This window comes from Phoenix dactylifera, unplaced genomic scaffold (assembly GCF_009389715.1).
Source record: "Phoenix dactylifera cultivar Barhee BC4 unplaced genomic scaffold, palm_55x_up_171113_PBpolish2nd_filt_p 001959F, whole genome shotgun sequence".
Lineage (NCBI taxonomy): Eukaryota > Viridiplantae > Streptophyta > Magnoliopsida > Arecales > Arecaceae > Phoenix > Phoenix dactylifera.
Genome location: NW_024069242.1, coordinates 8,221 through 20,129, shown reverse-complemented (window position 1 = coordinate 20,129; position 11,909 = coordinate 8,221). Strand labels below are relative to the sequence as shown.

At 34.7% G+C, this 11,909-nt stretch overlaps 1 long non-coding RNA gene across 1 annotated transcript; it reads right to left on the bottom strand.

Moving 5' to 3' along the window:
• Window positions 1-549: 549 nt before the first annotated feature.
• Window positions 550-2,061, bottom strand: LOC120109257. Its single transcript, XR_005510212.1, has 3 exons — window positions 1,973-2,061; window positions 1,475-1,872; window positions 550-1,396 (listed from the first exon to the last, which is right to left on the bottom strand). It is a non-coding gene; the product is annotated as an uncharacterized LOC120109257 (long non-coding RNA).
• Window positions 2,062-11,909: the final 9,848 nt, after the last annotated feature.

The window sequence follows — 11,909 nt, the reverse complement described above, 5'->3', positions numbered from 1 at the left end:
CAAGCTAATCACTCTAGTCGACCCACATGCCCTAATTCTATGGTAGTAGGTAGGCTCCTCTACCGAACATGCACAAAAAGAAGGGACAAAGAAGGTAAGAAAGAAGAGCACCCTAGCTAAAAGACAACCTCCTCCTACTTCCTGATTACCATATTGACTTAGGCATCGAAGGATCCCCGCCGGATACATTCTAAGCTCTATGTTGTTTCAAGTCGAAGTACTATCATTCGATGAGGATCTCGGCTGCAGCGACCGAATGCTGCTCGCCTTCTCCAATTCCGACCAGAACATCCGACCTCCGAACTTTCTAGTGTCGTCGCACTTCTCGCCCTGGTGCCATGGCCAGTCAATTCTCAACGGCAACATGTATAAACCCCTGTTCCCTTCCTATATCTAGAGAGCACGGTTTATGCAATGTGTAATATGGATGGTTGCGTGCTTACTCCTAAGTTTGAATTTTGGTGAAGTTTTTTGAGTAGAAGGGAGGTAAGAATACCAGGCGACCTTTGATTCAGATTGAAAAGAGCTTTACAGATATAGGATGTGATTATAGCGGCAGTTGCAAAGAGCTTTTGATTACAGGGGTAGATGAAGTTTGCTCACAACAAGATAGTAGCAACTTGGCTGAAGAAGATAGGGGACCATGGAGAAGAAAACTTGTATAAAAAACAACTCCTTTGAAATTCAGCATTCCGGAAGATGATCTTTAGCTGAATCCAACTCTAGTCTTCTGAATTTCAAATATTAGAATGTACAGTAGCCAATCTTTTGATTTTGTGCCACACTTTGCCATGTTCAATTTTTTTTTTGTACTACAAAACATCGACCAATTATTAAACAAATTAAGACCCTCTGAGGCTATTGTAGTCATGGATTTCTGCTTGTTCAGAAAAATTCTTGAATTCCTCTCTCTCCAGATGGCCCAATTCATGGCAGCTACAAGCATTAACATCACACAATCAGTAGTCCTTGGAAAATTCCTTCTGGTCCAACCCAGACATAGTTCTTCAAAAGATTTGAAAGATGGCAAAACTCCCATAAGCAGGCACAACAATTTCCAAATAGCACCCGAAAACAGGGAACCAGTAAAAAGATGATCCAGAGTTTCAGTTGCATGCCGGCAAAAAATACTGCCTCGTAAGTTTTTCTGAAGCTTTCTACCAATTAAATCTCTAGTCTTCAGCTTGTGCTTCCAACACAGCCACGTAAAGCATTTTATTTTGAGGGGCACACAAAGACTCCAGAGGGTGCTAGCAAATCTGCATTTAATTCATCGTGTTATTGAAAAGATAAAGAGAAGCCGAGAAAATTTACCATTGTTGCTGCCTTTCCAAACGACCCAGTCTTCTTCAGAATTGAGATTGACTGAAGCGAGCAGCGAGGAGAGGTGTTGAAACTGCGATCGGATCTCCCCGTTAGATGCAATAGGAGCTCTAAGGAGAAATTTCTAGCGTCAAAGAAATCAGAAACTAACCCATTCTTCTTGGGGCTTAACGAGTAAAGATGAGGAAAAACATATTGGAGTGCCACACCGCATATCCAGCTGTCCCTCCAAAAAGGAGTATTTTTCCCATTTCTGATACAAAAATGGACTCGATTCCAGAACGCTGGAAGCAATTTGACTACATCTTGCCAAAGATTGGAACACCACCGAGGACGTTTCCAAGACACAATTTAATTCTCCTATGATAAGCGAACTTTATTTGCTTTCTCTGCATGCCCGAGTCTTTAGCAAGGTATCTCCATCCCATTTTGCAAACAACAGCTCGTTGAATTGAGCAATGTCTTTCACACCTAGGCCTCTCTCCTTCTCGTGTAAGCACACCGTTCTCCAATTGACCTTACATGAAAGTCCGCTTGACTTTGCATCACCTACCCAGAGAAAGGATCTTCTGTATCCCTTAATCATTTTGATTACCCATGAAGGAAGTTTAAATAGGGAGATGAAGTATAGAGGAAGAGAAGCACGCACCAAATTCGCCAAATTCAGTCTTCCACCAGATGAAAGGAGTTCACTTTTCCACGTAGCTAATCGGCCTTCCAATTTTACAGCAAGATAGTCCAATCAGCCTTTGAAGGTTTCCGCCCACTTAAAAGGGAGGCCTAGGTATTTCAAGGGAGTAGGAACGAGTGGACAATTAAGCCACCCGACACAATCTATTCCAACTTTCGGTCTAGGACCAATAGAAGTGATCGAACTTTTTTGGAAGTTAACCGTCAGCCCGGAGAGTAACTCGAAGCAATAGAGAATCAATCACCTCTATTGACATAAGGAGAGAGCGGGACACCCTGCCATGCCTGCAGAAGATCCAATCCAATCCCCAATATCCCCATTAACATTAACAACAATTTTACCACTAAAGAGGATGTTTTTGATCCAGCCAATCCACTTTGGAGCAAAGTTTCTATGGGAAAGCAGTCTAATAAGGAAGTTTGGATTGATCCTATCAAAAGCTTTCATAAAATCAAGTTTGCAAACCACCCCCTCCGAATCTGACTTCCTTGAATGATGCAATATCTCATTAGCATAAATGATGTTGTCCAAGATGGATCTTCCTTTAATATATGTAGTCTGAACCTAATCAATGGGCTCACTGAGGAAAAGGCTTAAGCCGATTGGCAAGAACCTTTGAGACAATCTTGGTACAACTGTGAATTAAACTAATGGGTCTAAAGTCAAATGGCTTTTTTGCTGCTTCAATATTTTTTGGAATGATAGTAAGGGTGGCTTAATTTAATCTTGCAAGATCGAATGTTTCTATCATAGAGCTGCTGAAAGAGAAGAAAAACATCGTCTTTCATAATATCCCAGAAGTGCTAAAAAAAGAACATGGGGAAAAACCATCCGGTCCTGGACTTCTATCACCTTTAAAGCTGTATACTGCTTCTTTAGGAATATGGAGAGAATTTGGTAAACAAAGATGTCTTTCCTGGCTGGCTTATAACTTGCCCATTATGTTCTTTAGGAATATGGTGCACTTTTACCTGACTGCATCAAGTGATCAATGAATGGGTGTAGTTGCATGCTGCTGGGTTATTTGGAGATGTGCTTATGTGGCTCCAAACCACTTTCGGCTGGGACTTCATGGTTGTCTCAGTGAAAAATCATTTGGAAGGACCTACTGGATGTATAGATCTGATTCTGATGGATCACTAGATTTGATGTGGATCAGTTTGGCCACTATAAGTATTCAAAAAGATCACCAAATTCGATGTGGAATATTTTGCCCATTACGAGTATTCAGAAGAATCACTAAACTCGATGTGAAATACTTTGGCCACTACGAGTATATCACCAAACTAGATGTGAAATACTTTGATTACTATGAATAGAGCTGTTGATCCCCTAATGGATTTTGTTGAATGCAAAACACTAGAGTAAAATTCCATTATATCTTATCTATTTAATTGAGGAATTCATGTGTTTTATTAAGAATATTGCTAAGAAATGTCTAGGCAAGTTTCCATAATTTTTATGAATTTATTGAAGAATATTTTGAGCTAAAGAAAAAGTTCAGGGATAGCCGAGACGTCTCCTGATAGTTTCAGAGACGTCTCTGGGACAAACAGGAAGAACTAGCACAAGCCGAGACGTCCCCGGCACCTGCCGAGTCGTCCCCGCGTTAGCGGAGCCGACTCTCTTAGTAGCGGAGTCGACTCTCTCAGTGGCGGCAGAAAGGCGTTTTTCAAGGGATATGCGCGAGACGTCCCCGCTGTACGCGGAGTCGTCCCCGCAAGTAAAAAGGTGACTTCCCGAGTCGTCCCCAAGATGGCGGAGTCGACTCTCTCAGGGAATTCCAGAGGACATGATTTTCGGAGATAAAGAAGCGGAGTCGTCCCCAAAGCAGCGGAGTCGTCCCCACTCAAAAAGCGCTAACACGCCGAGACGTCCCCGTAAAGTGCCGAGTCGACCCCAGATAAAGTAAAAAGTGAAATCCTGTAGGCGAGACGTCTCTCGTTGTAGCGGAGACGTCCCCGGAGCGCCTGGGACGCGACTGACAACTTTTTCAGGTAGATTTGAATTTCAAACGGTCATATCTTTGTGTTTAACAGCTATATTTGCTTTTTGGGCTATAAAAGGGACCTCTTAAGTGCTTCTCAATAACTTCTCACAAGCCCAACACAAGATCATTCAAGAGAGAAGAAAGAAAAAGAGGTTCAAGGGAGTTAGAGCTTTCAAGAGGAGAAATCAAGTGCATTCAAGCTTTTCCATCTAATTTCGAGCTCATCTACTCACTCCCACTTGGCAATCAAAGCTCGCATTCAAGCCAACGTGATCCACATCAGAAGAACCACCATCATCCACGCTTCCAACGGCAAAAAGGGTTCTTTCGATTTTATTGTTTCTCATTGTTATATTTGCTTCTTAAGAGCTTTCAAATCTTTTGTAAAACGTTTGAATATTGAGCTTGTTTCAGTCAAGGGACTTGGAACAAGGGATAGGCGTCCCAAGCCTAAGTTAAAATTGGCGGATTGTAGGGTTCGTTGTTAGCCCGGGGTAAAACAACGAGTTGGGTAGTTCACTCGAAAAACTACCGGATTGTAGGGTTCGTTGTTAGCCCGGTGTAAAACAACGAGTTGGGTAGTTCACTCGAAAAACTACCGGATTGTAGGGTTCGTTGTTAGCCCGGTGTAAAACAACGAGTTGGGTAGTTCACTCGAAAAACTACCGGATTGTAGGGTTCGTTGTTAGCCCGGTGTAAAACAACGAGTTGGGTAGTTCACTCGAAAAACTACCGGATTGTAGGGTTCGTTGTTAGCCCGGTGTAAAACAACGAGTTGGGTAGTGCACTCGCAAAACTACCGGACTGTAATCTGGAGGATTATAGTGAAATTCCCAAGAGATCTTGGGGAGTGGATGTAGGTGCTGGGGTGCACCGAACCACTATATGTTTGTTGTGTTTGTGATGCTTTTTGTCATTGTCTAACTTGCTCACCTACTTACTTAGATAAATTGCTTGCTTAACTCTTATCCGTGCATCCTTTAGTTGCAAGCATATTTAATTTACTTAATCAAGTCTCATTCAATAAATCAAACTGTTGCTAAGTTTAAATTCCACTGTGCATCTATACAACTTAGCATAATTAATTGAAAAGTTTTAGAAGTAGTACAACAGTTTTAAAAGACCCAATTCACCCCCCCTCTTGGGTTGTATCTATTGGGCAACAAGTGGTATCAGAGCAGGTGCTCTTCTATTGATTATAGTCTTAACCGACTAGAGCTAAAGATTATGACAACCCCACATAACATATTATTTGCCGAGGGACTTTCCATAAACAGACCTCCACTGTTTAATGGAACTTACTATATTCAATGGAAAGCTAGAATGAAAATTTTTGTTCAATCACAAAACTATAAAATGTGGAATATTATTATAAATGGACCTCACACACTTTCTCAAAATGTCAATGAAAAAGACTTAGCACAATTGAATGCTAATGCTATGAACTTTCTATATTGTGCTATCCATGAATCCATATTTCATAAGATTTCTGCATGCTTATCTGCTAAAGAAATCTGGGATACTTTAACAATTATTTATGACAAATCTCAAATTAGCTCACATGTGCTTCAATTGCGTACTAACAATGAGATTGCAGAATCCTCCACAATAGCCGAGTCGACTCCAACAAGGCCCGAGTCGACTCAGAGGCAGATTAGTTCAAAAAATAAAGAGTACGGTGATGGAAACAAGGATCCATTTCCGAACACCGAAAGATTCAAAAGCTTCCTAAAGACAAAGAAGAAGAGGAAGCAAGAAGAAAGGAAGAAAGAGATAAAAAGCAAGAAAGCCTTGACCAAGGAAGAGTCAAGCAAAAAATTGAAAGCTAGAAGCAACAATGAACTACAAGAGGTAACTAACTTATGTTTTATGGCATTAGAAGATAAAGTAGAATCTGAATCTAATTTTACACCAAATAAATTTTATGAAGAATATTCTTATGATGAACTATTAAATGCTCTTCATGATTTGTATGATGAATGTAGAAAATTAGCTATCAAAAATAAAAATCTTAAAAAGCTAAATCTGGAAATCTCAAAAGAAAGAAATTCTATTGCTAAAATATATGACAAACTGAATTCTGAAAATGAAAGCTTAAGGTTAAATTCAGAACAATTCATTCAGAAAAATCAGAATTTAATTAAAGAAAATCAAAACTTAAGTGAAGAAATTAACCAATCAAAATCTCTTATTAACAAATTCACTGTAAGTTCATAACGATTAAAATTGATGTTTGAAAGCCAATATGTTGCTTATGATAAATCAAAACTTGGCTTGACTCCTTTACTTAACAATAAATCTCTAGAGAAAAAGGTTATCAATGCATCAAGCAAACCATTAAATAAGATAACTTATTTCAAACATGAAAAGAATGGGCATAACAACTTTTTCCATCGTTCTAACACAATTAAATCAAATGGTAAAGTTATTACTATTAAACAGATTTGGGTTCCAAAAGGAACCATATGTCCTAACTCTCAAGAACCCAAGCAAGCTTGGGTACCCAAAATGAAATTATGAGGATGTAGACATAGGTGTACCAAGATACCCATGGAACAAATAGAACTTTCATACAAATGGGTGCTCTAGACACACGTCAAAAATGAAACTTAAAATATACTTATGAAAAGTAATTTTAAATAAAAAATAATAATAATGAAATCAGTAATCCTTGCATGTCATCATTATTTTGCTTTAGTATTTGATTAAAATCTGAATTGCAAGTATTGATCAATTTTGTGATATAAAAAATACTTTTGGAAATATAATCAAATCAATTCATTTTATAGTATGCTTTACTCACTATTGGATAAGTTGCTAAATGATTAATCAATTTATTAAGAATAACTCTATGAATTCTCTATATGCTTGATTGAGAGTTTTTATCCATGGCATTATTGTTTATTGATCATAGATATGATAATGTGTACTTGGTATGCTTTTGAATATATGCACTATGAATACCAAGATTAAAGAAACCATCTTTGGCATATAAAATCAACTCATGCTAGTATGTACTTAATCTCAAAAGACCTTGCCATTGCCTTACTTAGATTATCTTCTGAAAGGTCAAAGTTTGCTATGCATGTTAACTAAGGAAACAAACAAGAATCAATTTCTAAATCTAAAGATGTTGTTTCCATCACTAAGTTTTCAAAAGCTTACATTGGATTTGTTCTTGGCAAATAAAATTGAAATATTTTCTGTATTTGCTAAATCTTGTAAAAGTGTTTCAAATGATAAAGGTTTCCAAACTGTGAAGGTATCATGGCACAGTGTTGAAAACCAAAATCCTGATAAAGTTTATACAGAAATTAATTATTTCAGCACCAAGGACACCTTAAGTAAAATAGGGTTAATAGAATTCTTGAAGAAATGAAAAAGACAATTGTGTATGATAGTCATCTACTTAAATAATTTTTAAAAGCTATCATCACTGCTTGTCATACATATGATTTCTATTAGATCTATTTTTTTATGAAAAACTCCTTTTGATCTTCTGAAAAATGGAAAATGAACCATTGCATATCTTTCATATTTTTTCAGTCATACACGTTATGCTTGATATGTTCTTTTGAAAATAATGCCAAATCTGATAAAGATATTTCTATCTTTGGATATCATTCATCAAGCAATGCATATAGAACATTCAATGAAAAGATTCGAATTGTAGAAATATCAACTCATTTTATTCTTTATGAGACTAATGATTTATTATCAAGATACTAAAATTAAATTATATATGTATATGGTTAATCTTTTACATATAACAATCTGAAAACTTGTTAATAATTAGAACCAAATTGAGTTTTTCAGAAATACACTTAATGAAGTAAAATTGATGATTACTAAAAGACTAAATTAAGAAAAGATGAAATAGATCTTGATGAAATTCTTGCATGATTAGAAGTAAAGATCACCATTATCATTTGCTTGCTTTATGAGCTTTATATTCTATCAAATGAATGTGTAGAATGCACTCCTAGGTGCTTATTTTATTAAAGAAGATATATGTTAAATAACCACCATATTTGAAAACACTCATTACAAATATAATAAAGCAATATATGATTTGGAACAAGCATCAAAAGCATGATATAAAAGTTTGAGTAACTTTTTGATAGAAAGTAATAGTGATAAATCTATGCATCAAAAAGAAGAATTTGTGATATCTTATTTGCTCAAAGTATACATTGATGATATCACTTTTTGGTTCTACAAACGAGGATTTATATGAAGATTTTACTAAGCTCATGCAAGGTGAGTTTGAAAAATGTATGATGAATGAATTAACATCTTCTCTCAAACTCCAAATTAAGAGAAACAAGAAAGAGGATCTTCATTGACCAAAGTTAGTCCACAAGAAAACTCTTATAGAAGATTGGCATGAAGAAGGTATTCTATGACCTCATCTTGTAGAATTTGAAAAGAATGAGCAAGGTAGATCTATTGTTTTTAAAGCTGTATTGAAGCATGATAGAATACTTATTTTATCATACAGCTAGTAGACCAGATTGTATGCTCATTATGAGCAAGATTTCAATCTAACTCTAATGAATCATAATTTATTGATAACAAATAAATCATAATCTGAATTTTGATAGAAACAATTGTTTAAGATAAGTTGATTAAAACTTAGCTAGCGTGTCTCATTGATAATTATCTTAAGCAAATAAAATCTAAACTAAATTGATTTTGAAAATAAGAAATTGGTTTGACCTTGATAAATCTTCATATTGCCTCACATGCTTGTCCTTGAACCATCTTGGTTAATGAAACTATCTCTTTAGTTCAAGTGATATGTGCTTGCTTATACTTAGGCAATCTCTTGAGTAAAGTGACTCAACATTCAACTAGTGTCATATCTTGTATTGAGTCATCTAGTTAAAAATATGGTAGATGAATGTTTTGTATCTTGAAGAAACTAATGACTTTCTTTCAAGAAAGAAAAGGAGTTTGCAGGATCCTTGAGCAAGAAAATGGGAGATTTCAACTTGAAGGACACCTCCATAAAAGGTACAATAAACATTCACATGCAAACAAGAGAGAGAACTTTCTTTAGCCAAAAGGTTACACATAAGAAATCTAGTAGGTATTTGACTTGAAGAATGCAGAATGATTCGGTAATTTTAGATACCTCTCTCATAAATTAGCTGAGCAAGGTCATTAACTTAAATCTTACTATGGCATGATTAAAGTCTTTAATTATTAATTTCTTGATATCATGTCTATATATGTATTGATTGACTTGTGCTTTTAGAAATTGTTTCATGGTTTGCCCAAACTAAAATATATCTTTACCTATGTCATAACCATGAACTACACAAGTTTATACTTAGAATTTTGATTTAAAATGACTTGTGAGAAGCTATGAATTCTTGAGCATAATGAAAACGTGTTTGCGTGATATACCTCTATATGATACATTTGATTATTTCTTTATTCTGCTCTTTCAAGAAAATTACTTGAGAATAACAAAAAGAAAGAGAGATAAAAGAGAGATAATGGATATTATTCAAGAAAAGTAAAATCTAAGTAAAGGCAAATACTCCAATCTTAAGAAAAAGCAAAACAAGCGTAATATATTCACCACATTTGTAAGACTTGTGTGAGCATTCTTTTGGAAGGATAAAATCCGTGAAAAATTATATTTAAATAGGGGGAGTTTATTTGAAAAGAATTAATTTTGATCCTTGACATTCTTTTTCTTATTATTTTAATGCATGGCTTAACACATAATATATTTTGCATGTGGCATGATGTCTTGAATTATGAGTTCTCAATATTTTGTAATGCTCCATGCTTGGATAATTTGATTGAATGTTTGAAATACTATATGAAGTTATTTTATGGTATTATTGAAAAGAAATTTTAAATTTGTCGTTCACAATCATCTTTGAAATCTGAAAGTTGAATAAATTTGTAAAAAGGAGAAGAGAAGTATATCTCTAATTAGGCAAAATGAATTGATTTTGTTTTATCTTTCAACTTGCCTAACCTTGGTATATAATGTTCTAATTCATACCAAAACTCAACATAAATACAAATATTCTGAATATGCTCTTATATGTTTGAAATATGTGTTTTCAATAGTAATGATTTAAGATGAGCTACAATGTGGAAGATACATATCTCAAATTATGATTTTGAAAGCCTCTATTGAAAATCTTTATGAAATTCAGAATTTGATTTTGTATAAAAGCTTAAACTCAATATGATTTATAGATAAAAAACTACAGTTTAAGAAAAATAGAGAAATTCTAATGCCTTGATACGCATCTGAAACATATCATTTCTTATCTTTAAAGTGTACTAATATTGGTCATGATGTGTCTTTCGATGATCTTGATTGCAAAAAAAAAAAAAAAAAAAAAATTCTAAATATATGATTTTATTTTGATATTAAAAGATTTATTATGCTTCATGTATACATTGCTGAAAAACTATGATTAAGAATTTGAGCTCTATAAATATATATACCTCAATGGTAATCTATATGTTTTTCTCTCCTACATTCTTAAAGACTTCCATCAGAATATATATAGAGTGAATGATCTTAAAGCTAGAAATATTTCAGCTCACTCAAACGATTCTAAAAGAAAGAAAATGTAAATGCTTTTGAAAGAAACTGAGCTTCAAATGAATCATTTTCTGATTAATATTTCTATACGTTTTCTCTAAGATTAAGAGAAAGCATAACTTGTTCTTGAAGGATTAGAAAGAGTAATTGCTACAAATTTTGAATAATACTAGATTACTCTACATTCTCGATATCATAGAAAAGAATGATTAAAGAAGAATGCATCTTTTGAGGGGGAGCCTTAGATATTCAGTATCTCATACCTTGATTTTTATGGATTGATTTTGATGAACCTCCTTATATTGCAAGACTTGCTTTAATTATATAATAAGTTTATACCTTGTGATGAGTTCTATAAAGGTTGTCTTATCTCAAACATTGAGTCTTATGAAAATAAGCTGAAACTTATAGAAAATATATTTTTTTTGAGATTGACAATTTTATTGAACATTATCTTCAAATTTTAAACTCTCAAATGGAATGATCAATTGAGGGGGAGAAAGAAAATCTCAGAAGGAGAGATCTTATGGAACTTAATCGCATAAATCTATAACTAAAGGAGAGAGAAAGCATACTAAATGAAAAGTGATCCTAATGCTCTCCAATATGTATCATATGAAATTTAAATCTGAAAATCTTTATGATACACCTTGAGGCTTATTATTTGGTTAATATATCTTATGCATAAATCATGAACCAAATTGCAATTCAAACAGTTGATCTTAAGAGCCTCTAACTTAATGAAAAAGGGGGAGAATAATGTGTTGAATTTCCTTGAGTATCTCTTAGAAAACCAATTTTTGGAATTTACTGATGAGTTCTTATTGGCTTGTCTCTAGAACTTCAATTTTTATGCCAATTCATTATTATATGTACCAAAATGTGTTTCCTTTTTAAAGGATTAAAGTCTTTATAAGAACTGATGACCCAAAGATTGATTCATAGATTGATTTTGATGATCACAAAACCTTGAAGTATAGATACTAATGTTTATGTTGCAAGGAGAAAGATATTTATTTTGCAAGGAACATAGCAAGTTGGAAGAACACAAGAAGGCCTCCAAAGCTCTCAAGTTGGAAGAAAGCTACAATTTATTGGCCCAAGCTTAAAGTTCAAAGGATTCAAATTGGAGGAGTAAAATCAAAAGAAAAATTCAAAAGAACAGTCTTCGAGTCGACTCCAGTGGAATTCGAGTCGACTCCAGAGAAGTATGAGTCGACTCCGGAGAAGTATGAGTCGACTCCTAGGAGTCACAGGCAGAAAAGTCAGAGAGCAGTTTTCGGGTCTGAGATTCGAGTCGACTCCAGTGGAACGCGAGTCGACTC